Source organism: Eumetopias jubatus, unplaced genomic scaffold (genome assembly GCF_037043125.1).
Source record: "Eumetopias jubatus isolate StellerSeaLion01/CBP00866 unplaced genomic scaffold, mEumJub1_p1.0 scaffold_15, whole genome shotgun sequence".
Lineage (NCBI taxonomy): Eukaryota > Metazoa > Chordata > Mammalia > Carnivora > Otariidae > Eumetopias > Eumetopias jubatus.
In genome coordinates, this window is record NW_028274821.1 from 7,002,484 (window position 1) to 7,013,578 (window position 11,095).

Consider the following 11,095-nt stretch of genomic DNA (forward strand, 5'->3'; position numbering starts at 1 on the left):
CTACCCATTAAATGCTAACTTCCCACTCCCTTTTACCTCCAGCTCCCAGCAACCCCCTTTCTATGTTCTGTATCTATGGATATTTGTACTTTTGTGACTGGTTTGTTTCACTTAGCATGATGTCCTCACGGGTCATCTGTGTTGACATAAGTCAGAATTCCTTCTTTTTCACAGCTGAATAATATCCATTTGTTTATCCATTCATCCACTGATGAACACCTGGCTTGTGAATAATGAGGCTGTGAAAATGGGTGTATCAGTATCTGTTTGAGTCCCTGCTTTCAATTCTTTTGTGTATATACCGAAGTGGAATTCTATGTGGTAATTCTCTGTGTAATATTTTTTAGAGATTTTATTTATTTATTTGTCAGAGAGACAGAAAGAGAAAGCACAAGCAGGAAGAGTGGCAGGCAGAGGGAGAAGCAGGCTCCCTGCTGAGTAGGGAGCCCTACCTGGAGCTTGATCCAGGACCCTGGGAACATGACCTGAGCCGAAGGCAGATGCTTAACCGACGGAGCCACCCAGGTGTCCCTCTATGTGTAATATTTTGAGGAACTGCCATACTGCTTTTCACAGTGGCTGCACCATTTTACATTCCCACCAGCAAAGCGTGAGGGTTCTAGTTTCTCCACATCCTCACCAGCACTGGTTCTTTTCTCTTTGTTTTAATAGTAGCCACCCAATATGTGTGAGTCAATTCAAATTTAACAGTGCAGAGTTTTGATTAAATTTCTTTGATTTTACTCACATCACTTTTTTCTTTACTTTGAAAATCTTGGTTCTTAAAGACCTTAATTCAAGTATTTATTTCCTAATTCTATAATGTACATGTAATAGTAATATATCAACAGGGGCGCCTGGGTGGCTCAGTTGGTTAAACGTCCAACTCTTGATTTCAGCTCAAGTCATGATCTCAGGGTTGTGAGACGGAACCCCACATGGGGCTCCATGCTGAGCATGGAGCCTGCTTGAGATTCTCTCTCCCGGCCCACCTCTCTCAAAAAAAAAAAAAAAATATATATATATATATAGGGGCGCCTGGGTGGCTCAGTCGTTAAGCATCTGCCTTCGGCTCAGGTCATGATCCCAGGGTCCTGGGATTGAGCCCCACATCAGGCTCCCTGCTCAGCGGGAAGCCTGCTTCTCCCTCTCCCACTCCCCCTGCTTGTGTTCTCTCTCTCGCTGTCTCTCTGTTTGTCAAATAGATAAATAAATAAAATCTTAAATATATATATATATATAAATTACGTCTAATTTTAAGACCACTGAATACAGCTTAAGATTTCTTTGTGGTTCTTTTGACCCCAGAATATATCCCTCAAGGCAAATACAGTCAAATTACTGTGTTCAGTGGTCACTTGAAGTAATTATTTTCCCTGTGTGGTTATGCTATCAATTTGATTTAAAGCATGTAAAACATTTATGTATTTCAGTCAAAACTAAAACAGCATAGAGAATTCTCACTTTACTCTTCATTCCCTCTACCTCTCACCATGTGTAATACTTCAAAGCTATCTCTTGTGCTGTTTGTCCTTTGGTTGGTTCTTTTTAGAAAACATAAACAAAATATTTATATTTCTATTCTCCCGCCCTTTATTACACAAAGGTAACTTTTCCAAGCCCTGTTCTGTGCCTCCCTTTTTTTTTCATTTATCCTGGTGCTCACTCAGTACTCTGATACAGAGCTCTTGCTCATTCCTTTTTCTGTTCAATATTCCTTTGTGTAGCTATTGGTATGAAGAAGTCTTCCTCATTCCTTTGAACTGCTACAGAATACTATATTGTGTGGATAGACCCATAGTTTTTTTTTTAACAAGCTTCCTACTGATAGACATTTGGTTTGTTTCCAGTATTTTGCTATTACAATTAATATCACAAGGGATAGCATTGACCTCACTCAGCAGTACGCTGGCAAGTGTTTACCAGCAAGATCTCCAGGAAAAAAAAAAAGAAAAGAAAAGAGAAAACAAAAGAAAAAGAAAAAAGAAGAAGCGTTGATTTTTAACATTTGCTGAATTCCGTGGTGAAGGACTTCCATCCTGGTCAATTTCAAGCTACCAACATGAAATCATGGAATGTAGAGTTAGGAAGAGATATATAGTAACAGCATTATGAAATACTTCTACCATACAAATAGAACAGATGTAAATAACCACAAGGGCATAGTTAATAGTAAAAGGCCATAAAAATAATTATGAAATAGTGAGGTTTTGAGTATTTATTACCTTTGTTTTTGATATAATTTGTTCAGCTTTACATCTGCATAATTTCATTTTATTTAGTTTTGAGAGAGAGAGAGAGAGGGAGAGAGTGCAAGTGGGGGGGAGGGGCAGAGGGAGAGGGAGAGAGAGAGTCCTTTTTTAAAATTTTTTATTGTTATGTTAATCACCATACATTACATCATTAGTTTTTGATGTAGTGTTCCATGATTCAATGTTTGTGCATAACACCCAGTGCTCTACGCAGAATGTGCCCTCTTTAATACCCATCACCAGGCTAACCCATCCCCCCACCCCCCTCCCCTCTAGAACCCTCAGTTTGTTTTTCAGAGTCCATCGTCTTTCATGGTTCGTCTCCCCCTCCGACTTAGTCCCCTTCATTCTTCCCCTCCTGCTATCTTCTTCTTTTTCTTTTTTCTTAACATATATTGCATTATTTGTTTCAGAAGTACTGATCTGTGATTCAGCAGTCTTACACACTTCACAGCGCTCACCAGAGCACATACACTCCCCAATGTCTATCACCCAGCCACCCCATCCCTCCCACCCCCCACCACTCCAGCAACACTCAGTTTGTTTCCTGAGATTAAGAATTCCTCATATCAGTGAGGTTATATGATACATGTCTTTCTCTGATTGACTTATTTCACTCAGCATAACACCCTCCAGTTCCATCCACGTTGTTGCAAATGGCAAGATCTCATTCCTTTGGATGGCTGCATAATATTCCATTGTGTATATCTACCACATCTTCTTTATCCATTCATCTGTCGATGGGCATCTCGGGGGAGAGAGAGAGTCTTAAGCAGACTCCATGCTGAGTGCAGAGCCCCGGATGGGGCTGGATCTCATGACCCTGAGATCATGACCTGAGCCAAAACCAAGAGTTGGACACTCTGAGCCACCCAGGTGCCCCTAATTTTATTTTTAAAAAATGGAAGTGTTTCGGGGCACCTGGCTGGCTCAGTTGGTTAAGCGTCTGTGTTCAGGTCAGGTTATGATCCCAGGGTCCTGGGATCGAAACCCACATTGGGCTTCGGGCTCAGCAGGGAGTCTGCTTCTCCTTCTCCCTCTCCCTCTGCACGCCCCCACCTCATGCTCTCTCTCTCTCTCTCTCAAATAAGTAAATAAATAAATAAAATAAAATGAATAAATCTTTAAAATAAATGGAAATGTTTAACAGCCAGCTCACAGATATTCCTGAAAGTTAAACAGTCGGCTCTTGTGAGCCAGTACGAGCCATCACACCATTAAATCCACACCTCATTTTAATACCTGGATAGAAAGTTCTATATGCCTAAGCTAGAGATCGTCTGTTTTTCTCAGGAAGAGAAGTTCAAAGGTAGACAGGCCAGTGCTTATGCTGGAGCTCCATGGTCGCTGGCATCCCATGCTCCTTCCTCTCTGCTCTGCTGTCTTAGCCTCGTGGTACAAAGGGGCTGATGGAGTGCTGGGTATCATGTCCATATGCCAGACAGCAGGAGGAAGTGAGGAAAGGCCCCATCTAGCCCTCTGCTTACAATTTGCTGTACACCCTTGGCTACCTGGTCATATCTAGTTGTGAGAAAAGCTGGAAAATGGGGACAATTGTGCAGATTGCTGCCTCCAATAAAATCAGTTTTTTTCTCTTTTAATTTACTAAGTAAGAAATGAAAACTATTGGCTAGGCAACTAGCAGTCTGCATCCCCTCTGTCTAATGAAATCTTTTAAGCTCAGCCCCTTCAAAAAGCCGCCTTTGACTATGTCTTATCTCCCTCTCTTTCTTGAACTCCAGTGCTCATTTTAGATACACATGCTTTCTGATACCATTGTTTTGGTGTTTTATGTGTATGTCAGCCTCCCAGTTCCTAATCCACTAATGATGATATGCAATTATAAATTCATATGGGCAAAGTCTATATTTCGCATTTCTTTTTTGTTTCTCTTACAGCTTAAAAAATATTTTTAAGGTGTAAAATGAAGTTACTGATATCTGCAGCTTTATTGGAAGAAACAAAGAAACAATACATATGAAAGACTAAAAGGTACAGTGTTATATACATGTCCCTCCCTCTCTCCTCTTTCTCCCTCTTTTCTATTATTCCTTCTTTCCTCTGGTTAAATACAAAGGGAAGCCTAGGGAAGATGGAATGTAAATATTTTATCTCAGCTGGGGGAATGCCACGTACAAATTACTGGTAGCTTTCAGGACCTAGAATTGGAGACAGCCACTTAGGTTGGGTCCAGTTTCCTCTGTTCTGGGCATATCACGAGAATGACTCTTTAAGTACACACCTGTCATTCTACCTACTATTAACATATATTCGTTTTCCCTGTCTTTGAACTTTGTAATTATAAAATCACACCTCAAGCTTTATTGGGTCGGGCTTCTTTTTTTTTAATTTATTTTTAAAATTTTTTTTCTCTAAATTTTTTATTGTTATGTTAACCACTATACATTACATCATTAGTTTTTGATGTAGTGTTCCATGACTCATTGTTTGTGCATAACATATTGGGTCGGGCTTCTTTCAATCCACATGACATTTGTGAAATTCATCCGTGCAGTCGGTTTCTTTGCATGACTGTGTCACAATTATTTATCCATTATGTTGTTGACAGACATTGGGTTACGTCTGGTTTTTGACTATTATTATAAATAGTGCTGCTGTGAACATTTTTGTGCTTATCTTTTGGTACAATATGTGTGTGTTGGGCATATAGCTCATTATGGAAGTGCTGCCTCATGGGGTATGCATATGTTCAGCTCTATTAGATGTTTCCAGATAGTTTCCAAAGTGGCTGCACCAAACTATACTCCCATCAGCCCTGTGTGAGAGTTCAGTTGTTCCTCATGTTTACCAATACTTGATATAAGCAATATTCCACCTGGACTCTTCTTTGGGACCAAAATGCTCATTCACGTCACTGCTGGTAGTGTTAGTGGCTGAGAGCTCTCTACTGAGGCTGCTTCTGTGAATTTCCCTCAGGCAAAGAGTGGTTCCACATCCAAAGTCACATGCCTTCAGCTGGGTGTAGACCATATAATGGTCTGTGGGGTGGTGATAGTGCTGGTCTTCCTGGTGGAGGAGGTAGTAATGGTGGTGATGGTGGAGTGGAGACAATTTCCAAGGGCCATCCCAACTTGAGAGTTTCTTAGAAGACTAATTGAGGCCAGTATTGCAGGATTGCCCCCTCTGCCCAGTCCTACTTCCCTCATACCTTATAGATGTTTTCAAGAGCATTGCCCAGTAAACCTCTTTGTGTACAGATTTGGAAGTGCCAGATTATGTTTCCCTGGGACAGTGATCTATGACGGTATTGTTAGATTTTTAAAAAATTTTAATTTTGGCCATTCTGGTGGGCATGTGATTGTGGCTTTACTGTCCATTTCTGCAATGGCTAATGAGAAGGAGCACCTTTCCATATATTTCATGGGAATTTGAGTATCTCCTCTTTTGTGAAGTGTCTGTTCAAGTCTTCGCTCACTCTTCTAACAGGTTATGCATTGTATTCTTTGCTTGATATGAATCCTCTGCTGGATAGATGTATTTCAAGTATCTTTTCTCACTATGGCTTGCCTTTTTCCTCCCTTAATGATTTCTTCTGACTTCCTGAATTCTAAAATTTTAACGTAATCCAGTTTAACAAAATTTTCTGTTAAGTTTGGTGAATACCAATTTTGTTGAGGAAATACGTGTGCACTCCAAGAGCATGAAGATATTATATGTTCTGTTCTTAAAGCTTTATTGTTTCACTTCTCTCATTTGATCTAAAGTCTTCCTGGAATGCATTACTTTGAATGGTGTGAGGTAGGGGTCAAGATCCACTTTTCTCCGTATGGATATCCAGGTAATCCTGCACAATTGATTGAAAACATCATCCTTTCTCCAGTTCACAGCACTGTCCCTTTTGTGTGTGTGTATGTGTGGATCTGTTTCTGGATTCTCTATTTTGTTCCATTTGTCTATTTGTCCATCTATCCACCAATCCCCACCCTGTCTAAATTACTGTAACTTTATAATTAGCTTGGATACTTGATATACAGCCTCTTTTTCTCTCTAAGGAAAAAAAAAGAGAATGATCTTGCCTATTCATGATCCTTTGGATTTTCAAAGTTTAGATGGTTTGTGAATGTACCCGAAAAATTTTCTGGGGTCTTGTTTGTAGATCAGTTTTGGGGAGAGTTGACATCTTTATGATATACCAGGTTTATGGATTTTGAGTCTTTTAATACATGAACCTGGTATATTCCTTCATTATTTAGGTCTTCCTTAGTTTTTTTTTAAAAGGTTATAATTTTATGTGTAGCAGTCTTGTGCCTCTTTCACAAGATGTTTCACAAAAACATCTAGGTTTTTATGATTGTAAGTGATGTTTTTAAAATTTTTTATTTTCCAATTGTTTATTAATGATATCTAGAAAACACAATTGATTTTTAAAAGATTTTTAAATTTATTTATTTGAGAGAGAGCGAGAGCACAAGCAGGGGGAGCAGCAGAGGGAGAAGCGGGCTTCCTGCTCAGCAGGGAGCCTGATGCGGGACTTGACCCCAGGACCCTGGGATCATGACCTGAGCCGAAGGCTTAACCGACTGAGCCACTCAGGTGACCCCACAATTGATTTTTGTTATATTAATCTTCTTTCCAGCAATCTTGCTAAATTCATTTTTCAATTCTAGTAAGTGTCTATATATTATTTTTGATTTTTTAGATATACAAATATGTTATTTTTAAACAATGACAATTTTAGTCCTTCCCTTTTTATCCCTTCTGTTCCCTTCCTTTTCTTGTCCTGGTTAGAGCACTGCATAGATGTGGTGATAACAGACATCGTGTCTTCTTCCCAGTCTTAGGAGGAAAGGTTTCAATAATTCACCTTAAATAAAATGTGCCCTCTTCCTTATCAGGTTATGAGAGTTCCTTCTAGTGAGCTAAGAGTTTTCTTAATAAACAGGTGTTGAATTATATCAATTGTGCTTTTTTGTGTCTATAGAGATAATTATATGATTTTTCCCTCTTTTTCTGTCAACGTGGTGAATTCTGGTAATTATAATTGAATGTTAAATATTTGCATTCCTGGAATAAGCCCAACTTGGTCATGATGTATTATCCTTTTTATGTTTTCTTTCTGGGTTAAATTTGCTAATTTTATTTTATATTTTTAAGATTTTATTTATTTATTTTAGAGAGAGAGCATGAGCAGAGCAGGAGATGGGGAGGAACAGAGGAGGAAGTAGAGGGAGGAGGGAACAGAATCTCAAGCAGTCTCTGTGATGAGTGTGGAGCTCATGAGGGGCTCCATTTCTCAGCCCTGAGATCAGGACCTGAGCCTAAACCAGGAGTCAGTGCTTAACCCACTGAGCCATCCAGGCACCCCTGCTAATTTTAAAAATAAATTTTGCTTTGGGCGCCTGGGTGGCTCAGTTGGTTAAGCGACTGCCTTCGGCTCAGGTCATGATCCTGGAGTCCCGGGATCGAGTCCCGCATCGGGCTCCCTGCTCAGCAGGGAGTCTGCTTCTCCCTCTGACCCTCTTGGATCTCGTGCTCTCTCTCTCTCTCTCTCTCTCTCTCTCTCTCTATCTCATTCTCTCTCTCAAATAAATAAATACAAAATCTTTTAAAAAAAATAAATTTTGCTTCTACGTCCATGAGCCATATACTAGCATAATACTTCACTCTCTTACAAAGCCCTTGTCAGATTAGGGTATAAAGGTTTTGTAGGCTTCAGGATTTAGCTAAAAATTATACATTCTTTTCCTTTCTCTATAGGAATTTATGTAATATTTGTTCTTTTTCTTTTTCCCCTTTGAAAGTTTGGAGGCATTCACTAGCTAATCTGTTTTGTTATTTTCTAGCTCAATTCCACAGAATTCATAAAGCACTCTGAATGATTTTAATATTTGAAATTTGTTGATACATGCTTTATGGCCTACTGTGTACTTAATTTTAGTAAATGTTCCTTATGCCTTGAAAATATAAGTATTCTGCCATTGTTTGGTTCTGTGTTTTATATATGTTAATTATATTGAGTTTCTTAATCAGATTATCTACATCTTCTATATATTTACAGATTTTTTCTTCCTTATTCTTTATGTAGTTAAAGCGATGTAAGCTAAAATCTATCGTAATTAGATTTGTCTATTCTTTAGTGCTGTCAGTGTTTGCTCTCTATATATGAGAGTTCTATTATTAGATACATACAGCTTTAGAATAGATAATTTTTTGATGTATTGACACTTATTTTTATGAAGTATCACTCTTAATCCTTAGTAATGCTTACTATCTGAAAGTCACCTTCTTTTCGAATACTAGTATAGTTATGCCACCTTTATTTTAATTACTGTTTTCGTGATATATAATTTTCTCTACTTTTTTTTGTAAGGAAACACATTTTATGTACAAATCCCTTCCACCATAACTGATGTCACTGACCAATCCAGACTGCCCATTGCTAGTTGGGTTCCATGTGGAATATTGAGGTATTCCCCAGGGTTTGTGATAGCTGATAGATCCGGGGTCACTGGGCAGATCAGTACTGTGGAGGGCCTCCTATGATCCTCTATAGAGTCTGGCTCTGTGCTGATCCCTGGGAAGCTGGGTGAGGGGGTAGTGGTGCTGTCGCTCAGTGACCTGAGTCTACAACTTACTTTCCACAGCCTCCAGTGGGAGACAATGGTGTGTCCGCCTGTCATCTGATATTGGTGAGTTTCTCATGTGTATCCAGACTTGTTCAGTCTGTTGGAAGTCAACTTTATGTAAGAAATGATTTTAAAGCAGCTCACAGAAAAACTGGCTGCACAGATTTAGGAATAATTCTAGATAGTTGACAAGTTTAGCATTGTTAAAAGGAGTATGCAGGGATTGACAAATTTTTAGAGGATGCCAGGCTAGAGAGCCCTTAAATATGCTCAGCCTTACAGACTTACAGAAAGGTGAAGAGAACACTTTTCTTTTATGAAATATTACTCTTAATCTTTAGTAATGGTTTATATCTAAAAGTCTTGCTAATACTGGTCTCCTTTTCTAAGTGTCTTCATGGTATAGAGTTTTCCTAATTTTTAAAACTTCTATGTCCTTATTATTTAAAGTGTGTCTTTTGAAAGTAGGAAACATTTGGGTTTGATTTTATTTACAGTCTGAAAACCTTAGTTTTTACACTGAGTATTCATTTGTGCTTAATTCAGTTACTAAGATATTTTGAATTCTAACACCTTAATATTTGTTGCACCTGCTTTATGCTCCTTTTTTTCTTTTATTACTTGCTTCTTTTTGACTTAAATATTTTTTTCATCATTCCAATCAACTTGTTTGTTATACATTCTTTATTTCTGGAGGTTATTACTATATTCATTCTTGAATTATTAGTGTCTAATATAAGTTGGTACTTCCATATAATGACAGGACCTTGGGACAGGTGAATTCTACCTTTGATGTTTATTTCGTCATGCATTTTATTTATTTTATTATTTTTTAGAAAGATTTTATTTATTTATTTGACAGAGAGAGACAACGGGAGAGGGAACACCAGCAGGGGGAGTGGGAGAGGGAGAAGCAGGCTTCCCGCTGAGCAGGGAGCCTAATGCGGGGCTCTATCCCAGGACCCTGGGATCAGGATCTGAGCCAAAGGCAGACACTTAACGACTGAGCCACCCAGGCACCCCCATCATGCATTTTAATTTTGCACAAATATAAAACTCCACAAGACAGAATTAGTAGTAGTAATATTAACGTTTTCTTCATATAGTCAACATTCAGTTAGGTTTACTTATATATTTACCTTTTCTGGTGCTCTTAATTCCTTCCTAAATTCTGTATTTCTGTTTGGGATCATTTTTCTTTTTCCTGAAGAATTCCCTTTAGTATTTCATGTAATGTTGGTCTTATGGCAATCAGTTATCTTTTTCTTTGTCTGGAAATGTCTTTGTCTCACTTACAATTTTGAAGAATGCATTTGTGCTTATCACAGTCCCTACTCTGGCCCAGTGCAGACACTTCATGCCCCAGGCCTTGCGCTGCTCTGCTCCTGACTGGGCTCCTGGTGCCTGACTTTTTCTTTATGCCCACACACCAGCTTTGGCCCACCCAAACCTTGGAAGGGCGTTTCTTTCTTGTCTGGTAACTATGGACAAGTGATTACTTGGGCAAGCCAGAGGACCTTTTCACCCTCCAATGTACTATAACCACATCTTTGCCAACTAGATGTGCATCCCAGCTTTGGAATGAGGGCCCTCTTCTACGTTTGTTCATCCTTGGGTACTTTCCTCAGGGCTAGTGTATTCTGTAGCATTGTCTTTATGTCTTTAGATTTACTCCTCTGTTGGAACCAGTAGTTCTTTTTTTTTTTAAGATTTTATTTATTTACTAATTTTAGTAAATAAAACTGTGAGACAAAGACATTTCCAATTTTAATGGGAGAGAGCATGCATGAGCGTGCATGAGTGGGGAGAGGGGCATAGGGAGAGGGAGAGTCAGAGAATCTCAAGCAGACTCCATGCTGAGCGTGATGCAGGGCTCGATCTCATGACCCTGAGATCATGACCTGAGTCATAACCAAGAGTTGGACGCTTAACCAGCTGAGCTACCCAGGCACCCCTGGAATCAGTAGTTCTTCATATCAAACTTTCTCTGTTTTAGTTACTGTGTGATTTCTCTCTACTGATTGGGACTTGAATGCTATGCCGATCTGCATCCCCAGAAAAAACCCCATTGATCATGATGCATTATGCTTATTGGATATATGTTATCCACTATGCCAGATATATATTATTGGATTAAACTTGCCAATATTTTGTTAAGTTTTACATCTATGTCATGAGAGATAATGTTCTTTAATTCTGTTTAGTTTTAATGTCTGTCTGGTTTTGGAATCAGAATAATACTGACTTTATAAAATG